Here is a 19,801-nt window from a genome sequence, read left to right as displayed (position 1 = left end):
GAGCTCCCAGCAAGGGGCTGCCTAAGGTAAGAGCCAGATTTTTATTGTACAGTGTGTGTTTGCTGCACTTCTTTGACTTGGTTTAAAATCAGATCAGTTCCTTCCTAGTGGCAAAACAGGCAGAGAAACAAATGGTACAATGCAGAAGCTCATGTGGACATGCAGCTGCTTTCCCTCTGCATCTTCACATACCTGGGGCAGGAAAGCAGTGTGCCTCTGCAGGCTGGGCACTGCCCAGGCAATCCCCTTAGCTAGAGGGATCCCGAGAAGATCCAGAAAGCCAGTCTTACAGTTCACCTCACTTCTGGAGAAACAAAAGTCTGAATCTGAACCTGAGAACAAGGGCAATATTTTGCTTTACAAGGTTTATTTTCTTATACCTTGAATACACAACTGTTCAGCCCAAAAAGACTCAAAGCCGAGACCACAACTGCAGGAGATGGGCACAGAGCTCTGACATGGGCCTGGAGGAGATACCCACAGCTTCCTGATTTAAAGCCACGTCTGCAAATCTGAGAAAGATTTTGAAGTCCAGAAGGGTAGAGGAGCTGGGGAGGGAATTCTTCAGTTTCATGGGAAAGGTGAACCTTCAGCTCCACTAACCCACAAGCCTGGACATTATAGTAGAGGAGGATATGAAAATACAGACAAATCGATAGGATACTGGAACTTCAAGTGCCCCACATGTTCCCAGATGTTCCCATCACCACACGAAAAAAATTATTCTCCAATGAAACAAAGGATGGCTAGATCTCAGTATATTAGCCAAAGTCTGAAAGTTATCTGAGAAACTTCAAAGTCCTGCTGCTTTGAGCATCCACCCACAGTATCCCAGTATCCTGAGGTAAGAAAGGTATAAGAAGCAAACCAGTTTAGCCGTATTGTGCCACTTCACATTGTTCACACTCATCTCACTGCAGAGGCACCTACATGAAAAACATTGCCTGTTGTCCAAGAAGCGGCAGTTCCTGAGCCTAAGACTGTCTTGCTGCTTTGTAGAGTTGATAAATCACATTCCTGCCTTACTTTAATTTCCACGTCTGGGTCTGCTTCCTCTGCAAGACAAGCAGGCTCCCTTGAAGCTGCTCTGATTCACACGAGCCGAGTACATGCCTCTTTTTCTTTTCAAAGAGAAACCTAAGCTATGACTCCTTGCACTGTTCCTGCCCGTGCATCCACCTAGCATGTTAAAACGTTTTCATTTTAAAATGCACACTCAGCTTCGACAAATGAGAACACCCTTGTTTGCCTGGGTAAGAAATTGTCCCCAGTGGTGGTGCTAGGCTCAGATTTGTAATTTCTAAACCCACCATGTTCACACAGCAAAGCAACCCCACTAATTGTGCTATGCTTCAAGCCAGGAACACACCCAGTGGGCTTTACAAATCCCAAAGCCCTTCATCTCAGGATGTGCAAAGGGAAGTTGGTGGCAGTGTGAGGTCTGGGCTGGCAAAGCCAAGAACAGAGCACATCAGAGCTTCCACATCAGAAGAGCTCAATGCAAACTTCCAAAAAATGCCAACCCACTGATCTAATCTGAGAAACAGGAGCTATGAGCAACTGTTTCAGTGCTGGAACTTAGAGCTTGGAGAGTTTCCCACATGCCAGCATAACACACCTTTTCCAGTCTCTGCTGGGTACCCAGATTCCCAAACAGCAAATGCAAGATCAGCTTTCGGATTCTGTGATTGTGCTGATTAAAACAGGTCAAATCAACCAAAACCGTGATCTGAGCTCTTACGTAGCACTTAAACCTGTTTCATATCAGAGCTCGTGCACTTCAGCGTATATGAAATATATAACCATCTAGTTCGTACATGCACTAGTGCTCTAGACTTTGAAAAGTATGTAACTAATGATATTTACAAACAATGCAAGCAAAATTCAAGTAATGTTATTTACAAATAACAAAATTCTGAAAACCTTTTGTTCCAACTGCTGCCTGACTAACGAGCTGAAGGTACTTGAATTCCCTGATGACAGGCTGCATGGAGAAAGTAACTGACATGAAAGGACAATCCTGACCCACAGAGCTGCTTTCTCCTTCCGCTTTTCTTTTTAGGTCATGCACAAAAAAGGCAAATATTGCAAGTTACTCCTACTACACACTGGTGCAAGTGCAATAAAAACTGAATACATATGTCTTAATCTACCTTTTAAAAATATCTTCTCTCCCCTCCTCTAGGCCCCAAATCTGTGACAGATTAAGTTCTCCTCTGCAGGAGACATTTAATGCTAAGCAAATATTAACAGTCAGGACTGCAGAAGACAGCAGCTGACAGATGCTTTCCCTGGCTTGTCCCATCTCAGACCTGTGAGACATATGAGATGCATTTGTTTTGGTCTGAAATGTAGCTATAAATGTTCAGCTTTTGCTTAGGTAGATTATTCTACATTTCTCCCCCTACAATACAAATCTTATCTTGCAAAGTGATGGGGAGGCTAAAAATCCCCAGCAGTATAGCCAGGAAACATACCCCAGCTGCTGTAATCAGTTAGGAATAAAGTCTAGTTTTACAAGGCAATGCATTTTTTTGTTCTCCAGCCACCATTTATTTCTTTACTTCTGACATTTGCTTTTGTACGCCTTGCAGCTACCTTGAACTCCAGATATCTAAAGACAGCTGCTCAACCACACTCCCAAAACCTGCTTCCAAGTTTCTCTTTGCCACCACTGACATTTCCCTCTACCCCCATATCCCTTTCACACTGGTTTGAAACCTGCAGTCTCACTTCAATTGTTCTTTTACCTTTTCCTTGAAGATGGAATCACTGAAAAAGTTAGGTTGGACAGGACCTGTGGATGTCACTGAGTACAAACACCCACTGCCTCCAACCTGGGCTAGTTATGAGGTTTGATCCAACTTCAAAGTTAGAACAGGTTGCTCAGGGTCACATTGGTTAAGTTTTGAATATCTCCAAGGACTGAGATACCACGGTATCCCTGAGCACCTCTGCCAATGTTTGACAACCCTCCTTGTGAAAAGATTTTTCAAAACACCTGTCCGAGGTGTTCCTTTCACCAAAAGGTAACCTGGACACAGGAGCATCCTTTGGATATGTCAATCTATCAGAACCCTCAGGAGCATCATTTCATCTTCACCAGTCTCAATCTTTGCATCTTCCATATCATACCACTCCTACCCTCTGCTGAAAACAAGTGTGTGAACCATTTTCATTGCCTACCATTCCAACCATGTAATCCCCACCCCTGACATACCTCTGCAGACTATTTGTATTTCACTAAATAAATTCAGACATTGCGCACTTGCCTGATGGCTCATCACAATCTCTCCATCTCAAATACTTGAGAGAAATCACATTACCGAGATTGGGAGAGTTGTCTAGAGGTCACCTTGTCCAACTCTCATGCAAACCACTTTTTTCCTCACTTCCATCATGTTGTCCACGTATATCTTCTTTTAACATAAATACCTCTTTGCTGTCAACATGCATGAAGATCTTGTCCACTGAACTCATCCATTGCTTCCTTTAAAACCTAAGTACCTCCTACAAAATATTAGCCAATGGCTTGAGGAGCAAATGGTGCTAAATCACATCTATGTGTACATGCAATCAAGTAAAAGCAGAAGACATATTTGAAGCTCTCCAGAGCCACTGCTGGACAGCCTTTAAAGGAATTAGAAAATGTGGGCCAGGTTGTCTTCCAAACCAATAGACCAACTTCTAGAGGTTGTCCCAGCTGAGATGTCACTAGAAATGTCCCCAAAGCTCTAGGCTGCACCAGTGGTGAATGACCACCACAGCCTGGCATTGCTCCATTGTGTCCTCTCCCCTGCAACATGGCAGCCCATCCTTTGGCTTGCAGGTATGGAGACGTGGCTTAGCATGCTTGTCTTCCTTCATGGAGTACCCCCTCCCAAAAGGATTTCTGTGTTCACTACTTGCAAGCAGTACCCAATTCCTTTAATCCAAGGTGGTGGGGTCTGCTAAGAGAACATCTCTTAACAGGTGGTGCCTTCCAGAAAACCCTCTTGGAGTATTACTTCCACATAGGCTGCTACTCTAGATAAAACAGAGGTAGGGGCAGTTTAATTCGGAGACTGAAGGGGGACAACTTGCTGCAGTCAGAACACTTCACAGGTGATATGATGGGAGATGATACGTGGGTTTCTTACCCCTCTCCTGCACACCATAGCTACACCTAACCAGCCTTGACAGAGATACAGAGAAAGCATCTGGCATGCAGAAAGAAAGAGCCATAAACAGGACTCACCTTCACAGATCTTGGGACTTGAAGCAGTGTCTGTTCTAGTCTTTAACCATCTGCGTGTCCCATGTATCTCTTTCTAGCCAAGCTTGTCCTGTAAGAGAAAAATATGCAATTACTGCAGAAGCCAATAAAATGCAATCATGTTAAATACACAATTTATTAAAACACACCATCCTGACAAATATGCTCAGTCTAATTGCCACCTTAATTTAGTGTGCATTAGCACTAATGAAGAGCTTTTAATACTCAGTGAGGGATCCAATTCCTTAGAATCTCTTTAAGAACCTTTGAGGTGTTTTTAAATGCCCACAGACCACATGTAAATCTATAGTCCCATTACACATGCACCTCATACCACAACAGGACTAGATTAATACCAGCTGCACCTTCAATATTTTATAGGAGGTTTAGACAAACTTTAATCTGCTGTGACTTTACAGCCCATTTACCGGGAAAATGGAAAAGGCAGAGGAAGGGAGATGGAATGCATCTTTGGGAAGCCCAGCCCAGCTATTAGGAGCAGTGGGCTGAGACACTGGGCACTATCCCTCGTTATTCCAGCCAGCTCTCACGCCAAGTTGAGCAAACCATTTCCTCTCCCTCTGCCTCATTGTCACCACCCGGGAGGAGCAACAGAGAGGAACGGGACAGTCACCATGCTGCCCGTCCAAAGGCTTAGATAGAGCAGGGCAGGCAGGGGGACCCAGGTGCAGACCACCACTGCCCTCCCTTCAGCTAACAGTTAGAATTCTCTCCGTAAATTTTAATTCCTGCCTGCACAATGATAATGACACTTATCACTAAGCAAAGGTGAGGTGAACTACAGAGTAACATGCAAAGCACGCTTGTTCGACTGTTGCTTTCCCAGGGCACCTTCTCCCAGGTTGTTTTTTCCATCCATCCAACACAGTCCCAATTCCATGCTGCAGGGCCCATGGGGAAGGGGCAGCCTTTACCTATTTAAATAGCACCCCATGCCATAAGGGTCCAATATTCACAGAGGGTTGCTCAGCACTCACTCACTCATCCTTCGCAAATAGTTTTGGAGTACTGGCAGCTTTGCTGAAGCCACTGCTTCCCTGTGAGGGATCAGATGAGTCACCTGGGTCTATCCCTGCTCTCTCACTGCCAGCATTTCATCATGATTTCTGGAGGGGGTGCATTTAACATCTGTTTCCTACAAACATTTGTGGATGCGCCTTTGAAAATTGCCTCCCATTAAGACTTCTGTGAGTAAAAGTCTATCGTTTGTTGTTGGCAGGAAGCGAACAAGGAGTTTCAAGGTGGCTGAAACTATTACAATATAAAACATTCAATGAATATTCATAGACTTTTTGTTTTGCATTAATCCCTTATTTAATGCTCTTCCTCTGTCGCTGTAGACCTACATCTCTGAATGATGAGCAGGGATGGCCTCCCTTTTGAAATCTGGAGGGTGCAAACATCTATAGCCAATCGACCCATCTCTGCTGCGAAGTATTGAAGGCATCTGCCGAGCAGTGGTTGAATTGCCCCACTTTACAATACTGCATACGAAGGCTGCCCCAGATCAGTACAGCTCTGCCACCTGTGTGGAAGTTCAAAGGGTGCTGCATGACCAGCTGGGAGATGGCTGCAGCAGGCTCAGGGACATCCAGAGAGGGGTTTGGAGAGTCTGCAGCTAGGACAAGAGACAGCGTCACAGCCCGTTTTGACAGTCAGAGCCCAGTGCCCACCCTTTCCTTTTTATTTATTTCTTTTGTGTGTGTGTACACTTCATCCTGTGTTTTGCATGTGCAACTGAGAGACAATTTCTTCAGTTGTCCTCTCCTGTGATGCCACTATCCTGGGATAGCTGCTGCCAGGAGAAGATGTCTCTAAAGCGGAGATGACACTGTGCTATATAAACCTATCATTAGGAAAATAAACAGAATGATAGGATTCCTGCTCCTACTGCGTGTGCATATAATTACATCCCTACAAGCCCTCAAAGGTCTGCGTGGGAGAGGAATTTCATTTTTTTATTCCTCTTAAGTCACAATATTTTAAAGAAATTACAGCACCACAGAGAGGAAGAGCTTAAATGCTTCAGTAGGTAGCAGCAGGTGCTGTGTCAGAAGGGATAAAAGAATGTGTTTGGTGCCAAACAATAGCAACGCTCCATCTTACTCTATGGCCCTAAAGGGGAGGAAGTCCCTGCCAAACAGACTTTCTGGTTAATAGCTACAATTCTGTCATTAGGGAGAATTGCAGAAAGTGCAAAACCACCATGCCTAATTGTGACTTGAGCAACCTGATGTCTTTAATTACAGTCGCTGGGGAAACACAGTGGAAAGCTGGAGCAATGGCTGAGGCCAAGCCTCCTTCCTTGAAGCTGCACGTGTGCAAACCGTGCTGCTTCAGCTGGCTGAGCAGCTGCCTTTGGCACACTGTCCTGCCTCCTCTTTCATCTCACAACCATCGCATCAAGTCTCCTTGCCAAGCACTGGCTACTGTTCACATGTGTTGCTTTTAGAGCAGCTCTTTGTGAGGAGCAGGCTTTGATGAAGGAAAAGCCGCTAACTTGTAACTCCTGCTGGCCTCATGCAGCAAGACAGATTTTGGAGAGCCAGAGCAAAGAAGGAGGGGGCAGAAAGAGGCTGATGTAGACAACAGGTAGCAAGCAAAATAAGAAATTAATGGAAAGCGCAAGATGGAGAAGCAAAGCCTGTCTTTGGGAGAAATCCAATCTCCTGCATATTAACTAGTGCAGGAAGGCCACCAGATGAACGGCTTACAGGTGTCCTGCTTCACAAGTGCCTCTAGCCACTGCCACAGTCCCCTTTGCTCACCGCACCTCCAAGATCTAACAAAACCAAAACACACGCCAGCTCATATGTTCAGACAAAAGAGAAGCTGAAGACAGAAGTCACATCCTGTTGGATCTCTGCAACAGGTCAGTGCTTTTACGGTGAAGGGTGAGGAGAAAAATCTCTGTGGGAGCAGGATCAGATTAATATCATTCCCTTGCAATGGCTTCAGAAAAAAGTAAAACCTTTGCTGCTCCTGAACTGGAGCTTGGCACAAACTGTCATCTCCACGCATTATCCTGTAACTATTGCTCCTGCATAAATAACTAATCGCACTGGAATTTCCTAGTGCTTGCATAGTGGAGTCATTGCTGTGACACAACTACATTACTGCATGTAAATCCAATTAGATTCCAAAGTGCACTGTGTAACTATAATCGGCCCCTGTGGAGCAGCGATGAGGGGACCTGCACAAGGCCGTGCAACTAGATACTAAATTACAGTCAATCTACCTCCTCTTTAGTTGCATTAAAATGCTAATGTCACTGTAATATGGGCCCATTTACCAGCGATGACTGCCTGGCCTTGCCTTGCCGTGAGTGAGGTTGTTGCACTGCCTGAAAGCATTTAATTCCTCAGTACAGTCGAGTAAGCAAAGCCCTCAGGGGCATCCTATACCTTACAACAATAACTGGATTGGCTTTTATAACACTAAAATCATATGAGCCTTGGGATGGTGTTTAAATGAATCTGAGCTGCTGCTAAGACTACCCTAAGTTTCCTACCCATGCTGAGCGCTCAGGACAACTGGGCCACATCCCTTCTTGGCTCTTGTCTGCTTTTAACAAAGACTTATTTCTGCCACCGAAAGGCTGTGCGTAAGAGCGCATCGGTCACACACGGGAGGGAAAAGTGGGCTGGACTGAACCTCTTGAAGCTTCATATAAATAACACCAGCTTTGCAACAAAACCAATAATACAGCACTTACCTTGTTTCGTATTTGCAGCTTTGCACAACGTGTGCATAGAATATGTGAGATCACATGAAGCTAAAAGCCCCCACATGTACATAGCTATTCAAAATGGAAAATCAAAAGTCCCAGAGCAGAATGTATTCTCCCAAATGCTGTAACATTTGGAAAAGTGCTAGGGTACACGAAGTGCCAGTATAGCATCAGGCCACAAACCACTCCATTTCAACTAGCACAAATATGCATACAGCACTGTCAAAACATGAACTGCTCACTTTGGCCCCTTCCCAGGCAAAGTTCAGCAGGTAATCATGTCTGGCTCTTTCACAGTTTTTCACACACAGGCATCAGTCGTCTCAGAAAAGAAGATACAGTGCACAGAACAACACATCTGATAGCCTGCAACTCTGAAGTTCTGTTCCTTAAAAAAAAAAAAAGTCCTCAGATAGCTCACAGGTGTACTTTCACTTGTATTAACCGCAGCACAATGGAATCATATGGTACTGATCGTCTGTCTTTCTAAACAGATGACCCAAAGACTATATGCACTGATGATATAACAATATTAATTCTGTTCAGCAGATAAGAAAACCAAAGCTAAAAGGGGAATGGCTGTGCTAGATCTCCTGACCTCTGTTCACCAGTCCATACTGAGACCAGTCCCAAGCCCATGAAAAGCTGATCACTTCTGGCTGACAAGTTACACTCTTTGAGTGAAAGAAGTCTATTTAGAATACCAGAAGGGAGGTGGCTAACTTTGGCATCCTATGTCTGAAAATATTTCCTTTCAGGATGGAAGAAATGTCACCCTTCTGAGTGGATCATGGAGTTGCATCACAAGCCAAATGACATTATCCACTGTCATGTCAGATACTGTCAAGTGCTGAAACACGCCATACGCTCGCACGACATTCCAGACGCTTTGGGGGTTTAACATGAAGTGCAAATGCCTGACACTTTTTCCCTGAGCCTGACACTTCTCACCTTTACAACAACTGACTCCTTGGTGCTCTTTTCTATTCTCTTTCTCTACAGCCTTGCTTTGTTTGCAGCAAATGTCTTAGCAGTTTGTGGCATTTGTGATTGTTTTCAAAGAAGCAGAATACATCTCAGAAACACTGGGCAGTTGCTGTGGCAACCTTTCCTCCTCAGACTATCATTTCCAATAGTTTAAGAAGTTTCCTGATACTTCCTAGGCTTCAGAGAAACAGTGCAGAGGAGGAAAAATGGATTACCGTGAGCCACAAGGTCTTGTCCTGTGAAAAAAATGATGACGGTCTCTCCTTAGCAAGGAAAACCAGCCCCAGGCTGACTGGGCAGAGGCACAGGCAAGAGCCTGTGTGTCTCCCCCTTCCTCCTTCTTCCACCAGCTTTAGATGCTGAGCATGACACCATATGGTATGGGATATCCCTTGGGTCAGTTGGGGTCAACTGTCCCAGCATGTCCCCTCCCAATTCCTTGTGCACCCCTAGCCTGCTCACTGGTGGGGCCATGTGAAGAGCAGAAAATGCCTTGATTCTGCATAAGCATTGCTCAGCAATAATGAAAACATCCCTGAATAATTAAAATTAACACTTTTTAGCACAAATCCAAAACATAGCTCAATACTAGCTACTATGAAGAAAATCAACTCTATACCAGCCAAAACCAGCACACAAGGGAATTTGAAACCCCTGCTTTTATATCTTAATACAGAATGGAGCTCCAGATCAGTAGGTCAACTTATTTTTTTTGTTGTTGTTCTCAGTGCTTTTTTCATAAGGCAGAGGTGGGGTAAAAGAAACTCACCCTTTAACACCATTTAATTTGGAGATTAATCTTAATTGCTTTTACCAAATAAATCCCTAACAAAACTTTGAATGCATTAACCATTTTACAAAAAAAAAATGAAAAATAAACTGTCTTTGTTCACAGTAATTGCCTACACAGAAGCAAAACCAAAACAGTTTAGTCAGGTTTAGGCAGCCTAGAAAAGCAAAGGTTTGGAAAAACATCCTGTAAGAAAAGCAGATCTTAAATGAGGGATCTTAGTAATACTAAATAAACCAGAAAATAATATTGCTGGAAATTTGAGAAGTGGTATTCTTTATCTGATTCTGGTCATTTTAAAATGTTTTTAACAAGAATAATAACGGTGCATCCCACAGTGCCATGAAATCTAAACACAATAGGAAATTCTTTATTCCACGGAGTTCACAGTTTAAAGTGATTTATTTATTTATTTAGGAAATAAATACATTTCACAAGGTATAGGTGTGATACATCCAGGAAAACTTGAATGCAGCAAAGGTCATGAGAAATGACCTAGGCAAGAGAGGTAGACATGAAGTCTAAGGTACCCTGCTTATAGCCAAACTGATACACATCTCATATACATTCCATGTGCAAATCTAAACTGGGTTTCACTGTAATCAGCAACTTTAAGTTATTCTAAGACATAAACCCACAGCTAAAATGTAGTTTGAAAGGTAAATCTGACTGATCTCGACCACACCTGTCCCGATTAAGTCATGAACACCCAAACCATCCAGCATCTTTTACTACAGGTATTTCTGATCAAGAAAGAGTAAGAAGGAGCAGAGAGAGAACCACAGCCACAGCCCACAGTACAGTTTCAGATGTTCTGCAGGAAAATAAAGGAGAGTTAATAAATCCCATAATCTTGGCATATGTGTTTCTAAATGTTCTCTCTTACTTCAAAAGATGTATAATCTAAGCGCTCCAGCAACCATCAGGTTCCAGGAAGACAAAAGACCCTCAGCACAATTCATACATAGATGACAGGAGTAGAGGGACCGAGTGAGATATGAGCCAAGACTTGCAGGCTGTCTCCCAGCTGCTTTTGCTTTCCCAGTGGATAACAGATACTGCATCAAGACACACAATGTCATGCTAGTGAATTTGCTGCTCTCTTAACACCTCATTTTTCTTCCTATCTGAACTTATTTGAAAGCACACAGTTCACTGTCCCTCTTCTCTTTTCTCTTTTGTCCTTACTCATGGCAAGGGAAACATGAAAGACAGCATGGCTGGTTATTGTTAATGCATCTGAAAGTGCAGACATTAAAAAGGGGGTTATTCTGGAACATGCCACAGTTTTCCTTGCTATTCGCACAGGCAGCTAATGATCACCCTAATAGCTTCTCTCTCTGAAGTCGTAATAAGCTTACAAATGAACCCATTCAGCACATATTAAAAAGCAAGGGATGCTCCTTTGATTACAGCCTTCATGGAAATCTCTGAGTATTTGTTTTGTTGCTGCACAGCCACAATTAGGACATGCTGCTGGGAGCCGGCTCAGCTGCTGGAGCAGTGGGGCTTGGAGGCACCTCCCAGCACCATAGCAACACATCCACCTCTCCCAGCATCAGTCACGGGGAGTCTGGCTGCCATTGAGCCCAGGCAAGCACGCTTCAACACTTCCAGGAATTAAGAAATAGAATCATAGAATCATTTAGGTTGGTGAAGACCTTTAAGATCATCAAGTCCAACTGTTAAACCAGAAATGCCAAGTTCACCACTAAACCATGTTCCTAAGCACCACATCATGGTTTTTGAACACTTCCAGGGATGGTGACTCCACCACCTCCCTGGGCAGCCTGTTCCAACAACTGCCCACATTTCTGGTGAAGAAATTTTTCCTAATATCCAATCCAAACCTCCCCGGGTGCAACTTAAGGCCATTTCCTCTTGTCCTATCACTCAGCACTTGGGAGAAGAGACGGACCCCCACCTGCCTACAGCCTCCTTTCAGGCAGTTGTAGAGAGCCATAAGGTGCCCCCTGAGCTTCCTTTTCTCCAGACGAAATAACAGGTGCCTAATGAAACTTCCTCCACTTGTGTTTAGGCAATGACATGGGCAGGCCCACGCTGCAGCTCTCATGAACGAGAGGAGCACACAGTGCCCACGCCACGCGGCCACCCTGCTGCACCCGCTGTGGTCCTGCTCGGAGCATGGCAGGGGGTCACACACCCTGCTCTGGGGGCTCCTGGGGTTGGAAGCATCCACTTCACACTGCAGGAAAACCAGGCAATAAAGGGTATGTGCATTGTAGAGTCTTGAGGAGGTAAAGCTTTCCCTAGCTGAGGTAAGAATATGGGGGAACTTGCTCCCATTGCCACTTACAACACTTCCCTCACAATAACCTCATTCTTCTATGTACGGGGAGGGGAACTGAGTAACCTTACGGAAATCTCCTTACCAGTTAACTGCTCAGAGGATGATCCAAATCCCACTTACACTGCTGACAGATTTAAAATTTCTTCAGGGGAGAAAATATTTTTTTTTATATAAAGAATAATTTTTTAAGGATGTAAAAACCTAGCATTATCAGGGATCTAGTTTTCATTAAGGTGCAAATCTGGGTCAAATATTTCATGTTAGCTAAAAGTTAAAAGAACATACCTTTTCCCCCTTAATGAATGGAACATCATGAACAATACACTGCTTTCCCCAAATATCCTTATTCCCTAGTCACAGTGCATCTGCAGTGGTCTTAAGCTGAGAGACTTGGGGAGCAATTCATTTTCGCACACAAAGACAGCAGCTTATGTCCTGATGACATGGATGCACAGTCTTTCAGATAGCCTCAGTGGGGTGACTTTCACCCACAAAAAGCATAACGTCTCCTCTCAGAAAGCTAGAACTCTAAACAAACCACTCCTACTTTGCCTGAAAGGCAAGACCTTTGTATGGAGCAGATATTTTCGACATCTCCAGGAGACCGGCTGGGGTTAAGGCAGGTCAAACCATGTCATACAGATAGCTTTGTGTTGATACTACCCACGGTGCCTATTAGGAAGGCTGTAATTGTAAGAAACCATTTCTCAGCAAGGATATTCAATACAGTGCCAAAGAATCTCCCCAGGCAGGCTTTGTTTTAAGGTTTGCAAGCTTTAGGGGGAAAGGATTGTATCTCTCCTTGTGAAGTGGTTCAGGTTTTTAGCTCTGCTGTAATCTAAGAAACACATACTGGCAGCAGTGGAAACTTCACTACCAGCATCACTTGCAAGCAGACTGGGTATAGCCTGGAGCAAAACCTGAAGCACCATCAATCACACACAGCCCTAAGAACTGGCATGCACTGCTAGGGTATCATAAGGGCTCTTTCAAAGCTGAAACAGCAAATTTAACCATGGAAATACTCTGAATGCTGATGAATTGATGAAACTGAAGACATAAAAACTCTAATTTAAATCAGGGGAGCTGGAATAATTCCCAATGGATCAGTGAATGATTAAGGCATGAGCAGCTCACATGGCCTTAAAACAGTACAAAACCCAGTTTGTAGCTGGGCTGCTAAGCACCTTGCTTTTCACACCCAAAAGAAGCAAGAACACAGTCTGACCCAGTCTGGCAATTCCCATTTTTACAAAGCCTAGGCAATCTTTTTAGGGAGGACAACAGAACATAATGATAAAACCAGATCTCCTGCAAGGGGCGGGGCTCCACAGTCTAACCTCCGTGTCAGCCCAGCCAGGACCGGGCTGAATTCTAACTGCAAAATCACACCAGTTTTCAGTGGCTGAAGTTCAATATACCCCCACTTCTGCTGTGTCTCTTTTCTTGATTAGCATGCAATTTGAAAGCAATGCTGCCTTTCAGCTAAAAAGCATATATTTTACAAGTATGTAAACTAGGTTTGCAGGGCAAACAGGGAAAACAGCCCAGGTTCGGGGTGAGAAAACATAGAGAACAACAGGATGTTCAAGCTATTCCCAGCATGAAAAGACAGTCCTGCTGGGGCATTACCCCAGTCAGACTGAGTTGCACATCGAAGACAAGAAATGTTGTCTCAAGTGATACAGCATTTAACAGCGTCTTCTCTCATCACTGTTGTCAGCATGGGGAGAACAATCTTTCTGAAAACATTGTGGAGTCTTGCTGTGCAAACACATCTGACAGCAGGTTTTATGATGAATTTCGAAACACGATTTGTGGTCACCATTCTGCATGTCTGATGATGCACAAGCCACCTTGCATCAGAACATTAATACCACTTAAGCCTTAGATTGCTTTCCACATTACAGTCTGAAAGTCCTTTATGAAGCTCACTATCCTTTATAAAGCTGATGAGGCTTTGTTCCAGGAAATCCAGCAAGTGTCCTGGGCAGCTTCTGTGGTCCCCTGTCTAGTGCTCAGACCCCTTTATAGCCGCAGTTCCACTAACATCTCTCACAGAAACTCACAGACTCCAGCAAGCCGTTTCAAGCTGGTGTGTCCTCATTGTCCTCCACCCCCTGTATTTAACAACACTTACCTGCCACCTGTGGAATCCAAGAGATTTAGTTCAGATAGTGCCAGGCTGCCTGTACTGAACACAGTCGAAAAATTAAGTACCCAGAAAAAGAGTATTCAAAATATCATCACCTTTAGATGAAAACAAGCATTTTGAGTGAATGGTAGTATTATAAGAAGTTCAGGTACAAAACCCCAGGTAGAGTCCATCATATGAACCACATAGTTCTGAGCTCATGGCAACCGGACAGAAAAAGATCAGATGGCTTGCAGTCCACCTTTGCCATGTTCTCCACAATGATGTGCTCAAAACTGTGGAAGTATCCATCTAGAGCTAATGTCTCCAAAAACGCTCTCCTGCAGCCCTCACACAGACACCCTGTGCAGTTTTCCTCTGCAGGTTCACACTGTCACCTCCTCACCAGGAGGATCTCAAGTCAACGATCTATTGATAGGAAGGGAGACAAAGCAAAAAACTTCATCTTGAAAGCCCTCACAACACTGTTGAGGTTCCTCACTGACCAGCATTACCAGTGCCCCAGGGCTCCCAGACAACAGAGAGGCTGCACTGCAGGCACTTGTGTACTGGAGGGAAAGGGCATCCTCATTAGGAGCTGGTAGCTATTGTCAACCCAATGTATTTTGAAACTTCATCTTCAGCACAGCAGCCCACACGCCACCCTGCCCACTGTTCCCCAATGTCAACGGTGTGAACTTGCTCTTCCAGGAGGTCAGCAGAGGCAAGAGAGTCTACAGGGTACTTGGGATCAAGGATCGGTATTATCCTAGCTGTCCAGGCTGCTAATGAAGTCTGGAGGTAGATGTGGGAGCGCTTTTAGAACATGCAGCGTGTACGGCTGCTCCCTCAAAAGTAGCTCAGGAACAAAAGTTTTCCAGTCAACACAAACCTGATCAGGAGTTTGAGGCTGGCACTTCCAATTATCTGATACTCAAAGCAGAAAAGCTGCAGTGCAAAACTTCCCCCAATAACAGAGCACCTATTTGCAGCCCTGGGAAAACAGGTTTGTTCTTACATCTTTTAGATGAAGCATATTAATGTGGACATAAGGTGCGCTCATGTAAATTTAGCTTCCAATATTTCTGTTTGATTGGCACCAGCCGCCTCCCACTCAGGGCCCATATTTAACCTTCATTCTTTCAAGCTGTGCACCCAGGTGCCCTAAAGGCAACTGCAGCTTGACTCTGATGAAATGAAGATGAGGTACAGGAGATGCAGAGTGAAATGTGAGAGGCAGGATCTGCTTAGGGACTTCTTGTTTCGATAGGCTGAGCTCCTTTTCTAAGCCTGCACACTCCCTATGGGCCAAGCAGAAAGCAGGTGGTGACACTGGCACACCCTGTAAAACCCTGCAGAATAGCCTTGACTCAGTTTGTCCTTCATCAGTTTTGCTATTTAAATGTTGCTGCTCATCAGAGCTGAGCACACGTCATGAACGGAGCTAAGCTTCCCTCTTTCAGCCCCCTGAAGCCCAGAAGGATGAGTGCACTGAGACACATAGGCTTTCCCCAAAGTTTTGCAGCTGGGGAAATGAGCATGGGCTCACCTTGCCCTGACTGACTGAACCACCAGCACCACCAGCTTGCTGGTATTTCTCTTCCTCATCAATTCCACTGCTTTAAATTTTGTTCGAGAGGCTGTGTTTTATCTTTTATTTCCTAATTTCCCCTCTCTTCTGCAATGCGCTGTCTTGACACTCTTTTCTGCACTGTATATCATAGAATATTCATCTTTTTTGTCATCTGATTTTTGCATATGAGTTGTCATTTAACAAATCTGATTTTGCTCAGAAGCATCCAAACAAATCTGTGAGTCAAAAAGAATGAATGAAAGAATAACAGTGAACACCAAGCAAGTCCCCATTTAAGCACTTTACATATTCTGTATGAAATACCAGCTCCCGAAATACATTTTTTGATGAGAGACATCTCATACAATACATTATCTTCCCATTATCCCAGGGAGAAATCACACAGGTTTCTCAATTAATGCTTATCTGCTGCTTTCCCTTGCTGTCCCAGGACTCCAAAGCATTTTGGGGTAATAGTCAGGATACCCTTCTGGTAAAGAAGGCAAGTCAGAGGTGACCAGATAACTACAGAATCTGTCAGTATTGATCATGGGGATTAATTTCTGTAAATCAATGTAATACTGCTAAGCCTATACCAAACACCTAGAATAATGACTTGCTCGCTACTTAAATCTTTACTATTGGCTCAGTGATTCTGAAATTAGTTCCTTCAACTGGACTATTGTTTGGTCTAGAAATTAAATAATAATTAAAAAAATCCATCTTAGTATTTTTTTAATGTCAGGTCTAATTCAGCCATTTAACAGGAAAAAAATTACTACATTGGTGGATATGGTATCAGCAATTAACCTACAAAACAAATTTATTTTAATTAAGGCATCAATGTGCAAGGCTTTGGCTGAAGACTTTGAATATCTGCTTCAAGAATATTTATATGAGTCAGGCAAGATAAGAGGAGTTTACGTCACACATCCTCTGTTTATTTTAAGGACAGAAAATGCAGGATTTGGTTCATGATGGCAGCTTTAAGTTACCACCTCTGGTCATTACCTTAACTCTGCTTGGAGACCTCCACTTTACAGCGTAGCTGTAGTGGCTTATCAAAACATGGGAATTTGCCTGGGGCAAAGGGTGCTTAACCATGGTGGGTTTGACAGTATCTTCACTCAGAGCATGTTTCATTTTCCCAAACGCACAACCAGACCATGGCCTGAGAGAGGCAGCTTTTGCTCTAAGAGAAGCCACATTTTTTCTAGCCAAAATAAAATGATGTATCATGGCTGTTCCCTTTACAGCATCAGTTTCTTTCCTATTGTATCTGAAGGCTTTACGAGCAATTTCACAGAAACTTTATAATGCAGGTTTTTTTCCTTTTTAAAGATGATGTGTCTATCCTTTTTGTTAACAGATCTAAATGTAGATACACCAGAAAAAACTTGTTCTTTCCCATGAACTGGAGCAAGCCATATTGCAGTAGGGGATTTTGCCACTTCAGCTAGGCAGGTAAGAGCTAAATTGGCAACCCTGCATAGCATAGAACAAGGTTCTTTATCATCTATCCACTTTAAACAATGTCCAGCAACAGCTCTGAAACCAATACAGCTTACTTTAAATCCCAGAGCAAAATACCATCAAAAGGCTTTATGTCCCACCAGTTTCCATACAGGCACTTAAAGCTTTACACAGCTATTAAAAAATACACACCTACAAATGAAAAATAAAAAAAGGAAAAAAGTCCATGTAGATCTGAGCTGTGAAAACATTACTTTACATATTAAATCAAGAAAGTAGTAGTATTAGTTAAAAAGCTAAACAGATTCTGTAGCCACCACAAAATAAAACAGGCATCTACAATAACACAATTGATAAACAGATAGAAACATCAAGAGAATAAACTAACAAGTGGCTAAATCAAAATCTACCAATCTTCCCGTAGCTCATCCGCTGGGTCAACATCAACAGAGACTGAATGCCCACCCCGCCCTAGAGTCTGAGCGTTTGTCCCAGCCCCAGAGTCTCGTCACCATCCACCTGCTCCACAGGTGTGAACAGTGGGCACCTCCATCAGCAACGGGCCCTTGGGCAGTTCCTGCAAACAGGCACATACGGGACTGGGCCAAGCACAGATGTCCTTATGCTTGGAATTGCTTCATGGAAAAGCAGAAAGCCACTGCAGCTGGAAAGCTGGTGGGATGCTGCTTCTGTGGCTCCAGCCAGCAAGCACCCTGGAACTACAGGTTGCAAGTAATAAGGTTGCGACTAAGCAGTATTCAAAGGGGCCCTGCGCTGTACTTGCATGGTAATAAGAGACGGTCGTGAGACCCCACCTGGAGTACTGCGTTCAGCTCTGGAGCCCCCAACAGAAGAAGGACACGGACCTGCTGGAGAGAGTCCAGAGAAGGGCTGTGAAGTTAGCCAGAGGGCTGGAGCACCATTTCTATGAAGACAGGCTGAGAGAGTTGGGATTCTTCAGCCTGGAGAAGAGAAGGGGCCCCAGGGAGACGTTACAGAAGCTTTCCAGCACCTAAAGAGGCTAACAAGAAAGCTGGAGAAGGATGTTTTACAAGGGCATGTAGTGATAGGACAAGGGGGAATGGCTTTAAGCTGAAAGAGGGTGGATTTAGATTAGATATTAGGAAGAAATTCTTGACTGTGAGGGTGCTGAGGCACTGGCACAGGTTGCCCAGAGAAGCTGTGGATGCCCCATCCCCGGCAGTGTTCAAGGCCAGGCTGGATGGGGCTTTGAGCAACCTGGTCTAGCAGAAGGTGTCCCTGCCCATGGTGGGGGAGTTGGAGCTAAATGATCTTTAAGATCCATTCCGCTACAAACCATCCTATGACTCTATGACCAGGCAACCCCATAACTATGTAAGAGATCATGGGCAGGGGCAAAAAACCCACACTTTTTGCCCAATACACCATCAGAGATCATCATGTATGTCCATGGCAAATGAAATGGTCCACAAGGTAGCACTGACACCACCCAAGGCAGGCTCAGGGCTCTTAAGGAAGGTTACAAGTTTCCAAGTCAGTCCTGAAAAGACACTTCCCATGAGGACATCGACCTGCTGGGCAGAGGTTAGTGGCAAGGACATGCTACCACATACAACAGCAGGTTAATGAGACAACCTGTAAATTTTGCAACCTCAGCTCTCCAGCAATGCTGGTTTTCAAAATAACGAAGATAGCTAATGAGTGCAAGCAAAAGGAACATCTTTTTTGTCTTTACAGCTTCAAACGATAGCATGGTGATAGGAACTTTAAAGACCCCAGATATTACATGACCTACACAAGAGCTCAGGCTCTGAGGTCTTTATCGCAAAGTGCCTGTTCAGAACAAAGCCAAGTCCTTCCAGCTCCTCTTAAGTGGCTCTACTAGCATTCATTAAAAGGACAGTAAAAGGGACAGCAAATGGTTTGCTAATAAAGTCTGATTCTGAGGTACGCTATGAATAGAGGAGAGGTAGCATAATTACACGAGTAAATGTAACTGAGGTCACTGCTGCATTGTTGTTTGCTCTTTAAGCAAGGATAGTGTAAGGTGGCCATAACTGGCAGGGGGTGAGGGGGTGGGGAAGGAGAAACTGTTCTGATTTTGCATAAGTGTGACTGCATGATTATAGGATGTTGGAGTTGTCTAAGAGGGAGCTACTGAATATTTAACCTTAGAAATGGAAGCTTGGTTGTCTCTTGCCCTGTTAATATCCGCACATATCTTCCATTAACTCTAATTAGGGCTAACAGGGTGTTCACATAAGTATCTCCATAATTAATGTTAACTGGAGTTACGGGCAAATGATAGAAGATGAAATGCCAAGTTTCTTCTCCAGGGTTAAACACCCAGCAGCCTGTCTGCCTCTCGTATCCATTTCCCCCCATAACAGCTCTCTAATCAATCACACACATCCCAGTCTTACACACTAAGTCTTGCAACAAGAGACAGGCACAGCCATAAGTAACAGCACATGCTGTTATTTATACAAAATATAAACAAAGAGACACAATACCTGACACATATTAGACTGGTCCACTTCTGTAC

General features: G+C 44.0%; 1 protein-coding gene across 11 annotated transcripts in view; it reads right to left on the bottom strand.

The window, feature by feature from the left end:
* TSPAN18 (tetraspanin 18) overlaps window positions 1-19,801 on the bottom strand; it is a 133,780-nt gene that overhangs the window by 21,620 nt on the left and 92,359 nt on the right. For all 11 annotated transcript variants that reach the window (XM_056345403.1, XM_056345399.1, XM_056345410.1 and 8 more), the window contains one exon: window positions 4,238-4,325. The gene's annotated coding sequence lies outside the window, so the exon portion shown is untranslated. The remainder of the gene's footprint in view (window positions 1-4,237; window positions 4,326-19,801) is intronic.

Source organism: Falco biarmicus, chromosome 7 (assembly GCF_023638135.1).
Source record: "Falco biarmicus isolate bFalBia1 chromosome 7, bFalBia1.pri, whole genome shotgun sequence".
Lineage (NCBI taxonomy): Eukaryota > Metazoa > Chordata > Aves > Falconiformes > Falconidae > Falco > Falco biarmicus.
The sequence above is the reverse complement of the archived record's forward strand: the minus strand, read 5'-3'. Positions and strand labels throughout refer to the sequence as shown.